This window comes from Aegilops tauschii, chromosome 7 (genome assembly GCF_002575655.3).
Source record: "Aegilops tauschii subsp. strangulata cultivar AL8/78 chromosome 7, Aet v6.0, whole genome shotgun sequence".
In the NCBI taxonomy this organism is placed as follows: domain Eukaryota; kingdom Viridiplantae; phylum Streptophyta; class Magnoliopsida; order Poales; family Poaceae; genus Aegilops; species Aegilops tauschii.
This window is the reverse complement of record NC_053041.3, coordinates 436,946,840-436,965,460: the sequence shown is the minus strand read 5'-3', so window position 1 is coordinate 436,965,460 and position 18,621 is coordinate 436,946,840.

The following is an 18,621-nucleotide window of genomic DNA, read 5'->3' as shown; positions in this document are numbered from 1 at the left end:
TGTCTAGAGTTTTAGTAGCATAATGAATAACATTCAATTTCTTATCAACTCTTTGTCCTAGAACAGCACCAACATCATAATCACTAGCATCACACATAATTTCAAAAGGCAAGTTCCAATCAGGTGGTTGAACAATAGGTGCGGAGATTAAAGCTTTCTTGAGTGTTTCAAAGGCTTCTAAACAATCATCATCAAAAACAAAAGGGATATCCTTTTGCAAAAGATTAGTGAGAGGCCTAGAAATTTTAGAGAAGTCTTTAATAAACCTCCTATAGAAACCAGCATGACCTAGGAAACTACGAATACCTTTTATGTCCTTAGGACACGGCATTTTCTCAATTGCATCAACCTTAGCTTGGTCTACTTCAATACCTCTTTTAGAAATTTTATGACCCAAGACAATGCCTTCATTAACCATAAAGTGGCACTTCTCCCAATTCAAGACCAGATTTGTTTGTTCACATCTCTGCAAAACTCGATCAAGATTGCTTAAACAATCATCAAAAGACTTCCCATAAACAGAGAATTCATCCATGAAAACCTCAACAATCTTTTCACAAAAGTCAGAGAATGTAGCCATCATGCATCTTTGAAAGGTAGCAGGTGCATTACATAAACCAAAAGGCATACGTCTATAAGCATAAGTTCCAAAAGGACGAGTAAAGGTAGTCTTTTCTTGATCAGGTTGATAAACAGGTATTTGTGAAAAGCCAGAATATCCATCAAGGAAGCAAAAGTGTGTGTGCTTAGATAATCTTTCAAGCATTTGATCGATAGAAGGCAAAGGGTAATGATCTTTTCTAGTTGCGTTCTTTAATTTTCTAAAATCAATTACCATTCTATAGCCTGTAACAATTCTTTGTGGAATAAGTTCATTCTTATCATTAGGAACAACAGTTATACCTCCTTTCTTAGGGACACAATGAACAGGACTTACCCATCTACTATCAGCTATGGGATAGATTATACCTGCTTCCAGAAGTTTTAGGATTTCCGTTCTTACCACTTCTTTCATCTTCGGATTTAACGGACGTTGATGATCAACAACTGGTTTATCATCAGGTTCCATATTAATTTTGTGCTGACATAGAGTGGGGCTAATGCCCTTTAAATCATCAAGAGTATACCCAATAGCAGCTCGGTGCTTCCTTAGAACTTTCAATAATCTTTCTTCTTCATGTTCTGAAAGGTTAGCACTGATAATAACAGGATATATCTTCCTTCCATCAAGATAAGCATATTTCAAAGTGTCTGGCAATTGTTTTAATTCAAACACAGGATCAACTTTAGGTGGAGGAGGACCCCCTAGAGTTTCAATGGGCAAATTGTGTTTAAGTAGAGGACGGTGTTCAAAGAATATCTTATCTATTTCATTTCTTTCATGCATATGTAAATCATTTTCATGCTCTAGCAAGTATTGTTCTAAAGGGTCAGTAGGTGGAACAGCAATAGAAGCAAGACCAATTAATTTATCCTTACTAGGAAATTCTTTTTCATCATGATTTCTACTAAACTTGGAAAAATTGAACTCATGAGACTCATCACCAAAGCTAACTCTCATAGTTTGTTTCTTACAATCTATCTCAACATTAACTGTCTTCAAGAAAGGTCTGCCAAAGATAATGGGACAGAAGTCATCTTGTGGAGAACCAAGAACATCAGTAGGGTATTTTACTTTCCCACACAAGACTTCAACATCTCTAACAATCCCAACTGGTGATATGGTATCTCTATTGGCAAGCTTAATAGTAACATCTATGTTTTCTATCTCAACATGTGTTATGTCTTTCATAATTTCTTGATATAATGAGTGAGGAATAGCGCTCACACTAGCACCCATGTCACATAAACCATGATAACAATGATCTCCTTTTTTAACTGAAATGATAGGCAGGCCAACAACTGGTCTATTTCTATCCCCTTTTCGGGTTTAGCAATTCTAGCAGCTTCTTCACAGAAGTAGATAGCATGCCCATCCACATCTTCTTCTAAGAGATCTTTAACCATAGCAATATTAGGTTCAACTCTAATTTGTTCATAGGTTTAGGTGTTCTAACATAGTTTTTGTTAACCACAGTTGAAACTTTAGCATGTTCCTTTATCCTAACGGGAGAATGTGGTTTCTCAATATAAGCAGTAGGAACAACTGGATCGACATTATAAAGTAAAGTTTCTTCTTTAACCGGTACTGGTTCTTTAGTTTCATCTTTAATAGGTGGGTGATACTTAAACCACTTATCTTTAGGGAGTTCAACTTGTGTAGCAAATGATTCACAAAAGGAGGCTACTATCTTAGAGTCAAGTCCATATTTAGTGCTAAACGTCTGAAAAGCATCGGTATCCATAAAAAGATTTAACACAATCATACTTACGCCTTATACCCGACTCATTACCTTTGTCGAGTTCTGTCGTGGAATTGTCACGACAGATGTCCTCAAGCTAGGACTTAGTCGTGGAGCCATCGCCGCTAGGAAGCTTGAAGGGGTTAACGGGACAAGGAACACGAGGGTTTATACTGGTTCGGCCCCTTACAGTGAAGGTAAAAGCCTACGTCCAGTTGAGGTGGTATTGATTAGGGTTTCGATGACCAGGAAGCTTAACTGCTATGCCCGGCTCTCGATGAGATCTTTCTTGTCCCTAAACCGCTGCCGGGTCGTCCCTTTATATAGAGAGGTCGACGCCTAGCGGCTCTCAGAGTCCCGGCCGGCTCATAAAAGTGTCCGTCTCGGACTCTCAACTATTCTTTCCTTACACTACAAGTTCTACCATAATGATGAGTGCAACTACGGGCCTTAAGCCATATCCGGGTCTTAAGCCCATCTTTGGCCCACCGTCTTCTTGCTCGGCGCCAGGCTTCTAGCGATGACCATTATGAGTAACCCGGCCCCTCCTTGCGGGTGAGTCTAAGGTCTACCTCCTCAACATTAGGCCCCAGATTGATTTGAGCGGGCTCATGTCAATCTTCAATTCTTTCGACAGAAAACCTCCGGCTTACAATTGTGTGAAGGCCATAACCCGGCGTGATGTCATTCTCTGGACTCCGGGTGATCCGCCGTGACGTCATCTTCCATTAAGTCCATTTTTTACTCTGCCAGATCCGCAACGGATCTTATCTTTACTGCCATCCTGAAAATCGAGGCGCCTCTCGGACGAGATAACCGCGCCGTGACCTCCTCGTTTCTCACGCCCACTTATGAGACTGGCCTTATAAATAGCCCGACCCTCGGGTCTTTCTCATTCTCCCTCTCCTGTCGTCTCCTTCCTCTCACTGCCCTGTGCTGCTCGAGCTCCGTCGCCGCCGCCGTCGCAACAGAGCTTCGCGTCGTCGTCGTCCTTGGCCGCTGCATCACCCTGAACCGTCCAGAGAACCGCGGCGAAATCCCTGCATCCGTAAGTTCCTTCCTCCCCGTAGGACAGATCTGTGCCAGCTACTGTTGTTCTTCCGTGTTCTTCGCCGTCGCCCACGAGTTCTTCGGTAGTTTTCATTTTTACTGCCTCTTCTTGATCTTCATATAGCATAGAATCAACGCGGCGGCTGTTTGGCACTCATTTCAATTGCAAGTAGACCTCTTTTGTCTGCATAAAGGCCCCGTTTGAGTGCAAGAACTCCCCTCGCGTCTGTTTTTAGGTCTAGAAATTTTCTTTTTCAGCCGATCACTTGATCCAAATTATTTACCGCAATGTGTGAAACTTGTTTCCACCACACTTAGTAAAAAACTGCACTCGTTGAGCCATGGCGATTTACATTTCCGGTTTAAAGAAATCACGAGCCGTAGGATCGTCTGGCTCAAAGAAACCACACGCCGTAAAAAATTTCCAGCTTACTTACAATAAGGCTGTAGACGAATTGCTTAGATAACCCGATGTACTTAGGTATATATCATTAGGCCCCTCCATAAGCCGCCACCTTAAACCTTGACTTTTAAGTTTCCTCCGGCTCATTATTAAACCGGACATTTTTCCCTGTATCATAGGCTTCCAACGTTCACCATGCCTCCCAAAGCTCCCAAAGCACCCATCACTTGCAACTGGATGCGGTCCAACGTCACCGACGAGACCTTAACGGACTTTATGAAGTCGGGTTACCTGCCCAAGAAGGACGTCATGTCCTACCGTGCCCCTGACCCATCAGAGGAGAGACCACAGCCAAAGGACGGGGAGGTAGTGATTTTTGCGGATCATATGAGCCGGGGCTTCGCACCGCCCGGCTCAAAGTTCTTCAGAGACGTGCTGAATTTCTTCGACCTGCGGCCTCAAGACATAGGACCCAACTCAGTGTCCAATATCTGCAACTTCCAAGTGTTCTGCGAGGTCTACCTTGGAGAGGAGCCCAGCCTGCTGCTCTTTAGAGAGCTCTTCTACCTGAACCGTCAGAATGAGTGCGCCAATGGGCCAAGTTTGGAACTTGGTGGCATCTCCATTCAGCGGCGGAGGGACTGCCTTTTCCCCTACGCAGAGCCACCAAGCCATCCCAAAGACTGGAACCAGACGTGGTTCTATTGCCAAGACACGTCGCCGGCTGATGAGAGTCCGCTGCCCGGCTTTCGCCCCTCGCGTCTGGAACCAACACACCCACTGTCAGACAAGCTGACTCAAGCGGAGCGCCAACCTCTCCTCCCCACTATTAACAAGATCAAGGCTCTCCTGGGCAATGGTCTCAATGGAATTGATCTTGTCCGGGTCTGGATCTCGTGGCGGGTGATCCCCTTGAGCCGCCGCCCCGGCTTAATGTGTGAGTACACAGGCCGGAAAGATGACCCCCTGCGACACAGCTGCAGCGACCTCCCTGAAGACGTTGCTGAGGACATGACCAAGGCTCTCTTGAATGAGAGCTTGGCAGACTGCGGGAGGACCGGGTTAGCCCCCTTCTGCAAGACCAATCCAGCCCCAGCAGTAAGCCGCTGATCTGAACATCTTATCTTCTTCTGTATAACTTTCATCTGAATCTTTAAGAAATCATCATTGTATTTTTCAGGCTGATGATAAATTCTGGAAGGTCAAATATGACCATGAGGCGACCAAGAAGGCCAGGAAGGCGAAGAAAGCTGCCAAGAGAGCGGCTCCCCGTAAGAAGGGAAGTAGGCCTACTGCTTCAGAGCTGATGCAACTAAGCGACAGCTCCGAGTCAGAGGTAACCCCTGAGCCTGTAAGCTCTTGTTGTATTTGTTGTTCATCAACAGGATGACACCGGAGCCAGTAACCCGGTGGTTGAAGAGGTAATGATACTTTCCTCCGACTCGGAGCCCTTGCCACGGCTGAAAATCCGAAGGGTAACCCGGAAAGTAAGCTTTTCACATCCTTTAGCTTATCAAGACCCTCAATTTATTTTGAAGCGACAGGTTCATGAGAGCCGGCGTCACACCCGGACCAACAAGGACACTGACCTCTCCTCCGGGTTACCTGATGCATCGAGGAAACGCCGAACTGAGGTTATCTCCAACTTGTACCCTTTTCATCCTTTGGCAGGTGTTATACGTCAACCGCTCACTTCTTCTGACTCAAATTATCAGGAAACTTCCCCCTCTTCTGGCGACTCTATGCAGTCAAGCCTGCCGGCTTTCAAGACCGTGCCCAGGTAATGATGATCATCTCATGTTCTACTTGTCTTTACTTACATTTTTGTGCTTAACCTTTCTGCCTTTTCAGTGCCCAAGCCAAGCTCACCAAGAGGGCGAAGAAGACCAAGCCGGTCGAAGAGCCGGATTTGCCTGAGCCGGAGGTAGCAGGTCAAGAACCGCCAGCTGCCTCCGCTCCCGAAGACACCGCTCCAACCGACAAGGCAACTGCAGAAGCTTCTGCTAACCCGGAGGCCTCCAGATCGGCTCAACCAGCAGATGATCCGGATGTGGTAATCACCCGGACGGAATTTGTTGAGCCGGGGAGACCTACTGCGCTGGCCAAGTGCTCCGCCAAGGGGGAGTTGCTACAGCCCCACCGGGTTAATCTGGACCTTACTGACTACACCAACCTGAACATCGGAGAGATCGTCTCCGGCTTCGTCAGTCAAGTGCACAAGAGCCGGGACGCAGAGATCAGCATGGTGAACCAGATTCAGCAGAAGTCTGAGGTACCACTCTTCTTTCTTCTTGCTTAGTGTATAGTTATCTTGTTATTCTTACTATGCTCTAGCCCCCAAGTCTACGACTTATGATAGAATATGTTGTAGACTTAAGTTCCGACTTACTCACTTGAACCGGCAATTTGTAGATAGAAACGTTCGATATGCATTAGCCCCCAAGTGCCAAATGTCTTTGCTTGTGCTTGGGACTTTGAAAATTGCATACTAACTGTTCATCCTATAACCCGGAAATTATGCAGGCTGCTTACAAGAAGTTGGAGGCTGACATCTCCGACCTCAAGACCCGTCTGAAGACGGAAGAGACTGAGACCCGGAAAGCAAACGCCAAATTTGTGTCCAGTATTGCTGCACAAGAAAAGCTGAAGACGGAATTTGATGCTGAACGGAAGGCTTGGGCCGAAGAAAAGGCCACTCTGGTGAACCGGGCTGAACAGCCGGAGAAGGCTCTAACAGAGAAGACCGTTGAACTCTACGGCTTAAAACGCCAAGTGTCCCAGATGATTGCCACAATCTTCGATAAGTCATTTCACCGGCTTTCATCAAGTTTACCATCTTTATATCTCATAACTCATCCTTGTCGGCGGCTTATCTTATTCTGTTACACAGGTCCCAGAAGCGCCAACCTCAACCAAAGCGTGGTCACCAAGTTGAAGGCCGTGTACACCCTGGTGGAGCAACTCTACACCGGGTCTCAACACGCCTTGGCCGTGGTGGCCCTATCCAATGAGGTGCTGACTCACCTGGCGGAAGTTCTTCGCCGTCTTGCCGTCCTTCCTCAGCGGGTCCAAGAGCTGCGGCGAGCTTCTGCAAGAGCCGGAGCCATAGCCGCTCTGAGCCGGGCCAAGGCGTTCCTTCCAGAGCTAGACCCGGCGGACATTGCCCTCGGCTATCCCAGCTTGAAGGAAGACGGCACGCCCTTCGACCAAAAGGACTTTGCCGCCTGCGTGAAGATCGTGCGTCCAGTGACCACCCTCATTGGAAATGACACGGATCTGACCAAGTACCAGCCGGGTTATGATGCAGAAAATCAGAGGATCCCCACTCCACGTTACGAAGCCATCAACTTAATCCCGCCGACTCGTAAGCACACATTTGCCCCGGAAGTTGACGCGGCCGGGTTAATTGACGAGGAAGCGCAATTTGAAGCTCTGAGGCGTCAACTTTCCAGGTCTTGGGAACAGCCGAAGGCGCGGAGAGGGATGAACCGGAGACTTCAACCCAGCAGGCATCTTAATTCTGTAGGCGGCTTACCAAACAATGCTCCACCCTTTTGGACTCAATGAGTCTTGTAATAGAGTAGGACCAACACTTTAACTTTGCCGTGCCATCGTGCACGCGTTGAATGCTGAAATCCATTGAAGTTGTCTCCTTTATACTTCCCCGGGTCATTCATTTTCCTTAATCTCAAATAGTTGCCTTTAAATATCCTGCATAGAAAGCAAAGCACAAGTCTCTAGGCGGCTTACCGCACTGAGAATCGTAGTTTTAAACATATAACCCGGAAGATAAATCAAAAAAGACTGGTCCTCAATCATGTCTTTGACATACTCGTGATAACACACTTACCGGCCTGCAAGCACACTACCGGTTTATGTAACCCGGGTAATAAGGTTGGTACCTCAACTCCGGTTTATCAGTCTTAAGAACGCCGACTGTATTCAACTAGTACCGTAGATCAAATTTTAAGCCAGCAAGGTGAGACCCGCCGGGCATACTTGAAGTAATCAAAAGAACTCTCTATAAATCAGAAAAACTTAGAGGCTTCCGATTCGAATACGACCAGAGACCCGTCCCAAAGGGGTTATGCTAAGATTCGAATACGATCATATAGCCCCCAGTGGGTGTGGCGATGCCAATCAAGAGGGTACCGACAGCTATGTTCTCTTTGGTTCGAATACGACCCATGTTTGAACAGGAAGCCCCCAAATGACTTAAGAATTGTTTAACGACGCTGATTCGGATACGATCCACGTCGGTTCCCAAAGGGGTTAAACTATGATTCAAATATGATCAAAGAAAACTCCCCAATGAGCTCGGCACTTTGTCAATCAAGTGGGTATCGACAGCTATGTTCTCTTTGGTTCAAATACGACCTATGTTTGAACAGGAAGCCCCCAAGTGACTATACTATGTATGGCTAGATTCGAATACGATCATAAGCCGGACCCTCCTTCAAATTATCATATGATCTTATAATGAAAACAACACGTTTTATCTTTGGAGGAGAAAAAAGGAGAGAGGTCCTGCTTTATTGCTTATCATAATATATACATGGCTGAGGGAAATATGTACATTATGAGAGCCGGTGGCTCAAGTGTAATAAGGCCGAAGCTGAGCTATGTTCCACGGCCGACGGGTCTCTTCCTCCGACTTACGTGAATCTTTGTGCTCCCGAATGTCAATGAGGTAATATGACCCATTGTGCAAATTCTTGCTGACCACAAAGGACCCTTCCCATGGCGGGGATAGCTTGTGTGCATCTGTTTGATCTTGGATGAGCCGGAGCACCAGATCGCCTTCCTGAAAAACCCGGGATTTAACCCGGTGACTATGATAACGGCGCAGGTCCTGTTGGTAAATCGCTGAGCGAGCTGCCGCCACATCACGCTGTTCGTCCAACAAGTCAAGAGCATCTTGGCGCGCCTGTTCATTATCCACCTCAACATAAGCCGCCACTCGAGGCGAGTCATGACGGATGTCACTGGGGAGGACTGCTTCCGCTCCATAAACCATGAAGAAGGGCGTGAAACCTGTAGACCTGTTAGGAGTAGTGTTGATGCTCCACAGCACAGAGGGTAACTCCTCCACCCAACAACCCGGCGTCCGTTGTAAAGGAACCAGAAGCCGGGGTTTGATGCCTTTCAGAATCTCCTGATTAGCCCTCTCAGCTTGACCATTGGATTGAGGGTGAGCCACTGATGAAACATCAAGTCTAATGTGCTCTCGTTGACAAAACTCCTCCATGGCGCCTTTAGATAAATTAGTACCATTGTCAGTTATAATGTTGTGTGGAAAGCCAAAGCGAAAGATCACCCTTTTCATAAACTGAACGGTCGTGGCTGCATCACACTTGCTAACTGGCTCTGCTTCAACCCACTTTGTAAACTTGTCAACTGCCACCAAGAGGTGGGTCTTCTTATCCTTGGACCTTTTAAAAGGCCCAACCATATCAAGCCCCCAGACCGCAAAGGGCCAAGTAATTGGGATCATCCTCAGCTCTTGAGCCGGCACATGAGCCCGTCGCGAGAACCTTTGGCAACCATCACATTTACTGACCAAGTCCTCCGCATCAGCATGAGCCGTCAGCCAATAAAAACCATGACGAACAGCCTTGGCCACAAGGGACTTTGAGCCGGCATGATGACCACAATCCCCTTCGTGGATCTCACGCAAGATCTCTTGACCCTCCCCAGGGGAGACACAACGCTGGAACGCTCCCGTAACACTGCGGTGATGCAGCTCACCGTTGATAACCACCATTGACTTAGACCGCCGGGTTATTTGTCTCGCCAAAGTTTCATCCTCAGGCAACTCTCCCCGGGTCATGTAAGCCAGATAAGGCATTGTCCAATCCGGGATGATGTGGAGAGCCGCCACCAATTGTGCCTCCGGGTCAGGGACAGCCAAGTCTTCCTCTGTAGGCAACCTAACAGAAGGGTTATGCAAGACATCCAAGAAAGTATTAGGCGGCACCGGCTTTCGCTGAGAGCCCAGCCGGCTTAAAGCATCAGCCGCCTCGTTCTTCCTGCGATCGATGTGCTCTACTTGGTAACCCTGAAAGTGCCCAGCAATGGCATCAACTTCGCGGCGATAAGCCGGCATGAGAGGATCCTTGGAGTCCCACTTTCCAGATACTTGTTGAGCCACCAAGTCTGAGTCGCCGAAGCACCTTACCCGGCTCAAGCTCATCTCCTTAGCCATCCGAAGACCGTGAAGCAAGGCCTCGTACTCCGCTGCATTGTTGGTACACAGAAACATCAATTGTAGCACATAATGGAACTTGTCACCCATAGGGGAAGCCAATACGACTCCAGCCCCCGAGCCCTCCAACTGTCTGGACCCATCGAAGTGAATAGTCCAATATGTGTTATCCGGCTTTTGTTCGGGCACTTGTAGCTCTGTCCAATCATTGATGAAATCCACCAAAGCCTGAGACTTAACAGCAGTGCGTGGCACATACTTCAGACCATGAGGTCCGAGCTCTATAGCCCACTTAGCCACTCTCCCTGTGGCCTCTCTGTTTTGAATGATATCGCCAAGGGGGGCAGAACTGACCACTGTGATGGGGTGACCCTGGAAATAATGCTTAAGCTTCCGGCTTGCCATGAACACACCACAAACAAGCTTCTGCCAATGCGGGTACCGCTGCTTGGACTCAATGAGTACTTCGCTGACATAATAAACCGGCCGTTGAACCGGATGCTCCTTACCCTCTTCCTTGCGTTCCACCACCACTGCCACACTGACGGCTTGTGTGTTAGCAGCCACATACAATAATAAGGGCTCCTTGTCAACCGGAGCAGCAAGGACTGGGGACTCGGCCAGCTGCCTCTTCAAATCCTCAAAAGCAGTATTGGCTGCATCATTCCAGACAAAGACATCAGTTTTCTTCATTAACTGATATAAGGGCATGGCCTTCTCCCCCAAACGGCTTATAAAACGGCTTAAAGCGGCGATACGACCCGCCAGGCGCTGGACGTCGTTTATACACGCCGGCTTAGCCAGGGAGGTAATGGCCTTGATCTTCTCCGGGTTAGCTTCAATGCCCCTGTTAGAAACCAAGAAACCCAAGAGCTTGCCTGCAGGAACACCAAAAACACACTTGGCCGGGTTAAGCATCATCTTGTATACCCGGAGATTATCAAAGGTTTCCCTTAGATCATCTATCAAGGTTTCCTCCTTCCTAGATTTAACCACAATATCGTCCACATAAGCATGAACATTGCGCCCAATCTGGTTATGAAGACAGTTCTGCACGCAGCGCTGATAAGTCGCCTGCGCAGCCTTGAGTCCAAAGGGCAAAGACACATAGCAGAAGGCTCCAAAGGGAGTGATGAACGCCGTCTTCTCCTGGTCCTTAACTGCCATCTTAATTTGATGATATCCAGAATAAGCATCCAAGAAACTTAAACACTCACAACCCGCCGTAGCATCAATGATCTGATCAATACGGGGAAGGGCAAAAGGATCAGCCGGACACGCCTTGTTCAAGTCCGTGTAGTCCACACACATCCGCCAGGTGCCGTTCTTCTTGAGCACGAGCACCGGGTTAGCTAACCACTCCGGGTGAAAAACTTCAACAATAAACCCGGCCGCCAAGAGTCGGGCCACCTCTTCTCCAATGGCTTTCCGCCTCTCTTCATTAAACCGCCGAAGGAACTACCTGACCGGCTTAAATTTTGGATCAACATTGAGAGTGTGCTCAGCGAGTTCTCTAGGTACACCTGGCATGTCGGACGGCTTCCATGCAAAAATGTCCCTATTCTCACGGATGAACTCGATGAGCGCGCTTTCCTATTTTGGATCCAGATTGGCACTGATGCTAAACTGCTGAGATGAATCTCCTGGAACAAAATCAACAAGTTTAGTCTCATCAGCTGACTTAAATTTCATCGCCGGCTCATGCTCCGTAGTCGGCTTTTTCAGAGAGGTCATATCTGTTGGGTCAACGTTGTCTTTGTAAAACTTCAACTCTTCTGTTGCGCAAACAGACTCTGCATAAGCGGCATCGCCTTCCTCACACTCCAAGGACACCTTCCGGCTGCCGTGAACCGTAATGGTCCCATTATGACCCGGCATCTTGAGCTGTAAGTATACGTAACACGACCGTGCCATGAACTTGGCGTAAGCCGGCCGCCCAAATATGGCATGGTACGGACTTCTTATCTTCACCACATCAAAGGTCAATTTTTCCACCCTGTAGTTGTGCTCATCTCCAAAGGCCACTTCCAACTCGATCTTGCCGACTGGATAAGCCGACTTACCAGGTACCACACCATGGAAAATAGTGTTTGATTGGCTGAGGTTCTTATCAATCAACCCCATACGACGGAAAGTCTCATAATAGAGGATGTTGATGCTGCTGCCTCCATCCATGAGCACCTTAGTGAACTTATATCCTCCCACCTGAGGAGCCACCACCAAGGCCAAGTGACCCGGATTATCCACCCGGGGAGGGTGATCCTCCCTACTCCACACTATAGGCTGCTCAGACCACCGCAGGTAGCGTGGGACCGCCGGCTCAACAGCATTCACAGCCCTCTTATGAAGCTTCTGATCTCGCTTACACAGACTGGTGGTAAACACATGATACTGCCCACCGCTAAGCTGCTTTGGATTGGTCTGATAACCCCCCTGCTGCTGTTGATGACTCTGGCCAGACTGCTGATTAAAGCCCCCTTGACCGTTTTGAGGATTAGAGTTTGAGCCGCTGCCCGGGCCATGAAAGCCGCCGGCGCCTGAGCCGCTGCCTGGGCCATTGTTGCCGTTAAAGGCGTTGGAATTCTTAAATGCCTTCATGATTGCACAATCCTTCCATAGATGAGTTGCTGGCTTCTCTCTAGAGCCATGCCTTGGGCAAGGCTCATTCAACAGTTGATCCAGCGTCGGGCCTGACCCGCCGCCTCGGGGAGGGGGCCTCCCCTTGCGTCTCTGGCTATTACCCTGTGAACTGGCGTTGGCCACGAACTCTAGGCTGCCATCGGCCTTGCGCTTGCCACCTCCTTGGTTCCCCGGGTTATGCTGATGACCCTTGCCATTGTCGTTCTTCTTTCCCTTCCCTGTCCTTTCATCATCTGAAGCGGGGTCCTTGGTACCATCAGAATCGGCGTACTTGACGAGAGCCGCCATCAGTGTACCCATATCATTGCAGTCGCGCTTAAGCCACCCGAGTTTCATCTTCAGGGGCATGAAGCGACAATTCTGTTCCAACATTAAGACTGCAGAGCCGGCATCCATCTTATCAGATGAATGTATTATTTCCTTAACCCGGCGAACCCAATGTGTCGTAGACTCACCCTCCTGCTGCTTACAGTTAGTCAAATCCACAATTGACATAGACTGCCTACAGGTATCCTTGAAGTTTTGGATGAACCGGGCTTTCAGCTCAGCCCAAGACCCGATGGAATTCGGTGGTAGCCCTTTCAACCAAGTGCGGGCAGTCCCATCTAACATCATAGTGAAGTACTTGGCCATTGCCGCTTCACTGACCTCCAGCAGTTCCATGGCCATCTCGTAACTCTCGATCCAGGCTGCGGGTTGTAAGTCAGCTGTGTAATTAGGCACCTTCCTAGGGCCTTTGAAGTCCTTGGGTAGACGCTCATTGCGAAGAGCCGGCACCAAGCAAGGGACACCTCCAGTCCTGGTAGGGATACCCACGTCGACGGAAGCCGTCGGATAAGCCGGGGGAGTCTGGTAAGCCGTCAACTGAGGCACCTGCTGCGTAAAAGGCTCCATTATGAGCCGGGCCATGACCAGGGGGCGGGTCATGGCGTCGGACATTACTTGAGCCGGTCGCTGACACCATGTGTCTGCTGTAACTCCGGCTCCGGCCTGGACGAGGGGTCGAGTGGATCCTGTCTCGGCTGTAAGAGTACGCCTCTTGCTGCGCCAGCGCTGTCTGAAGGAGCTCCCTGACCCGGCAGGTTTCAATGGCCGTCGGAGAGTCGCCATTAATTGGGAGGGCTGCCAGCCGCGCAGCTGCGGCGACCATGTTCTCCAGCGGGTTAGCATAATGGCCCGGTGGTATTGGCACATACTGAGGCGGGGCAGGGTTCACCCGGGGAGGCCCCGTCACTTGTGGCTGAGCAGGGGTCCCAGACCCGGGCACTATGATCCCTGGCGGGTTACTAGACCCTGCACCTGGCGTGTTGAAGAGGTTCCGAGGATCGTAAACCGGAGGGAGTCGAGATTGGGCTTTTTGATGCCTCCTTCTCATGACCTCATTGGACGCGTTCTGATGCATCGTGAGCCGGAAGGACTGCGCCTGAATCAACTGAGTCTGGGCGTCGAGAGCCGCCCTCTCTGCAGCCATCCTGATCCCTTCCGCTGCCAGATCCTCCTTAGCTTTCACTAGATCCACTTTTAACTGCGCCACCTCCGCGTCATGCTGAGCTTGATCCGTCGGGTCAACCGCGGCGGTCAACAGGGCCGTCATCTTGTCCGTGAGATCCATCAGCACCTGAGCCGGCGAGGGCACCGGGTTTCCCGCTCCAGCAGCAGGGTTCTGAACAGGCTGCGCGCCGGCCATGAAGATTCCAACCCGGCTTGGCGGCTCAAACGGGTCCAGAATATTGTCACCATCGGAACAACCCATGAGCCTGCCATCTTGAAGTTGATACAACGAGTTTGACTCATCGGTAGACGACTCGCCGTCAGAGCCGGCGGCCGTCTCATCACCAGATCCAGATCCACCAGAGAGCCCTCCATGGATACATCCCACAAGAGCATGCTTTAAGGCAGGCAGGGCCCGGGCGGGTCGTGCGTGCTGAGCCGTCTCGATGAGATCGGCGCAGAGATCTGGCTCAGGGCCCGGCTCACCAATCTTGCCAATGAAAACATGAATTCCGCTGAAGGGGACCCGGTACCCGTACTCAATTGAGCCGGCGTCGGGCCCCAGTTTGCATCGTCGATGTAGAGCTTGCCGCGACGACTCTTGGTCATCCGGCCCACAGCGTATCCCTTGAGCCCTTCGAAGCTGCCCTTCAAGAACTCAAATCCACCGTGCGCTGGCCCCACGGTGGGCGCCAACTGTCGTGGAATTGTCACGGCAGATGTCCTCAAGCTAGGACTTAGTCGTGGAGCCATCGCCGCTAGGAAGCTTGAAGGGGTTAACGGGACAAGGAACACGAGGGTTTATACTGGTTCGGCCCCTTACGGTGAAGGTAAAAGCCTACGTCCAGTCGAGGTGGTATTGATTAGGGTTTCGATGACCAGGAAGCTTAACTGCTATGCCCGGCTCTCGATGAGATCTTTCTTGTCCCTAAACCGCTCCCGGGTCGTCCCTTTATATACAGAGGTCGACGCCCAGCGGCTCTCAGAGTCCCGGCTCGGACTCTCAACTATTCTTTCCTTACACTACAAGTTCTACCATAATGATGAGTGCAACTACGGGCCTTAAGCCATATCCGGGTCTTAAGCCCATCTTTGGCCCACCGTCTTCTTGCTCGGCGCCGGGCTTCTGGCGATGACCATTATGAGTAACCCGGCCCCTCCTGGCGGGTGACTCTAAGGTCTACCTCCTCAACAAGTTCCCAATCTTCAGAGTTGCTTTTAATTCTTTCCAAAAGATCCCACCAGAATTCAATACTTTTCTTCATAAAAGAACCGGCACAAGAAGTATCAAGCATGGTTTGATCATTATGAGAAAGACGAGCATAAAAGTTCTGAATAATAATTTCTCTTGAGAGCTCATGATTGGGGCATGAATATAACATTGACTTAAGCCTCCCCCAAGCTAGAGCGATACTTTCTCCTTCATGAGGCCAAAAATTATATATATATATATATATATGTCGGGGAAACGACACCTATGGAATCACTGGGATCCCTTCTACGGTTGGCGGGCGCAGGGTTGTGCAAAGAGCGGATCTGGCGGTCAGCACAAGGATCGTTTATCCAGGTTCGGGCCGCGAGGATGCGTAATACCCTAGTCCTACTTTGGTGTATGTATTTGAGTGTTCATGAGTTCTTGAGCTAGCTACGGTGCGTGTCTAGCCCAAAAGATCCGAATCCTTCTCTTGGACGCCTCGGGCCTCCTTTTATAGACAAAAGGGGTCACCACAGTGGCACACAGGAGGTGGAAAGGTGTATAGTGGCTGAGTTTATCCTCTGTCATTATGGGACAAGACGCATTAAATGCGCCCCTTGGGTGTCCCGTTGCTTTATTGAGGATGACGATGAGGCCCGTCCCGTCCGTCGCCGCTCCGCCTTGCTCCGACACGCGCCCAGGCCAACAAGGCATGCAGTGCCACGCATGCTGGTTGGCTGCTGAGATGGCGCGGTGGTAGGATCTTCACGAAGATCTACATTCCACCACGCAGGTGCTTGCCGAGTTGGCCCGGAAGCCGCACGTTGCCACGCAGGTGCCTGCCCAGCTGGTTGGGCCGGCAGCTGTATGGGAACGGCGGTGGAGTCTTGGCAGACACGGGCCTGGTTGTGGCGTCGTAGGCGTCTTCGGCAAGGGCCTTGCTGGGGCCCCAACAAGGGCCTTGCCACGGCATCGCGGTCGTCCCCGGCAAGGATCTTGCCGGGGGGTCTCGTGGATTTCCTCGGTTAGGATCCCGCCGAGGATCGTCATCTTCTGGTCCTCATCTGACCTGGTGTGCTTCTGATCTTCACAAAGATCTGCATGCCACCATGGAGGTGCCTCCCGAGCCTTGGTTCCAATGTGGTTGATGGCATTGGAGCCCTCGGCTTAAGGGTGGCGCGCTCCGCTGGCATCGGGCAAGTTGCCCCGGCAAGGGTCTTGCCGGGGGAGCCCACCCCACCCTTCTGCTCTTCGTGTCTCTGGTCTTGGCATTGCTCTGGTTGTCTTGTGCCTCCAGCATCCCTCCTCTGCCCTACTTAGCGTGGTCGTGGGCGCGGCTCTGACTGCCCGTGCACAAGTAAAGGGGTAAAAAGGAGAGCCCCTACTTTTGTACACTGACAGGAGCCCCGGGCCTGGGCCACACATAAGCGTAACGCGTTGTTGGGTCGGGCCCAGAATGGTGCGCGGGCAGGCGGGGCGGGATTTCTACCGCAGTAATTCCTTCGCTCGCTTGTGCTGCCCCACGACCCACGTTGAATGCGCGTCGTGTGTGATGTGGGGGGCATGCGTGGGGCGGCCGCTGCCCTCATGCATCACATCGTGGTAAAGAGGCGGCCTGAGCGTTCCCCATAAAAAGAGGAGAACACAGGGGCGCGGCTCATTTACTGAGCAGACTCGGGTCATGGTCTTCAAGGCGTCCGCGCCCCACGATCACGGGGTGGAGAACGGTTGCCTCACCCGTCTCCTCGATTTCTGCTTGCTCGCCACATGTCCCCCATGCCCTTAAGGTGGCAGGCGGCGGAGGTGGGAAACTGGGCCGTCGCTGATTGGAGCAGCGGGCCGGTCTCGATTCCCTGCGCCCCCGATGGCCGGATTGGTTGAGTGGGGCGGCCGAGCCCCGACCCCGCCCCTTTATAAGGAGGGGGAGGGGGATGGCATCCCACATTCTTTCATCATCCATCTCCTTCCACTTTGGCTCCTTTCTACCATCTGCCATGGCGAGAGGAGGCGCCGGCCCTTCGACGGTGGCGGCGAGGGTCTCTGCTCGACAGCGCGTCCCTCCTCCCCAAGAGCTCGCGGCGGCGGAGCCAGCCACGAGAGGAAGGGGGAGGGGGCGAGGCCGAGGTCGCCGTGGCGCTCGGGGAAGAGGGGAACACGGCGGCGCACTGGCCTTGCCTCCGCCAGCAATGCCTCCCCCAATGGAGGGCCACGTCGGCGACCAGCCCCAAGAGTTCTTCATCAAGCTGCACCGGCCACCGCGTCGTCGTCTTCGTCTCCCTACTCCATTTGCTCGGGAGATGGAGCTCGACCCGCCACAGACCCTCAGGTTGCATATGAGGGGCTGTGGGAACGGCGACACACGGGTCGACGTCGACTTTCCCGCTCCTCACGTAATGTACCTTCATCGCGGATGGAAGACTTTCGCTCATGTCCACAGCCTGACGGCGGGGCTCGTTCTCTACTTCAAATTAATGGAGAACGGCCTGCTCTCCGTCAAGGTTTTTGGGGACCTTGGAACTCGCCTGAAGTGCTGCGTGGAGAGCTCCTCCGATGATGAAGACTCCTCCTCAAGCGGGAGTGACGAGGAGGACATCGACAGCGACGACAAGGGCGTCGAGCGGGGGGACGCCGACCTCGACTCCGACTGACCGCGTCACCCCTCCCTCGGCCACGCGCCCTGCCGAGGGCCTTCCTTGTCAAGCTCTCCATCGCCGCATTCCCCATCGCCTCCTGGGGCGGCTGGCATAGGAGGGCTGGAGAAGACGAAGAAGGCGGGTGGCAGGCCGTCAAGTCGGAGTACGCGAGCACCGATGCCTTCATCACGTATTGTCGGCCCGTTGCCTCATCTTCTGCTGCTCGTACCTCGCCTAGGTGTTGGAGATCATAGCAGAATTTTAAAATTTTCCTACGCTCACCAAGATCCATCTATGGAGTATACTAGCAACGAGGGGAAAGGAGTGCATCTACATACCCTTGTAGATCGCGAGCGGAAGCGTTCCAATGAACGAGGTTGACGGAGTCGTACTTGCCGTGATTCAAATCACCGATGACCGAGTGCCGAACGGACGGCACCTCCGCGTTCAACACACGTACGGTGCAGCGACGTCTCCTCCTTCTTGATCCAGCAAGGGGGAAGGAGAGGTTGATGGAGATCCAGCAGCACGACGGCGTGGTGGTGGATGTAGCGGGATGTCGGCAGGGCTTCGCCGAGCTTCTGCGAGAGAGAGAGGTGTTGCAGGGGAGGAGGGAGGCGCCCAAGGCTGTTGTATTGCTGCCCTCCCTCCCCCCCCCTTTA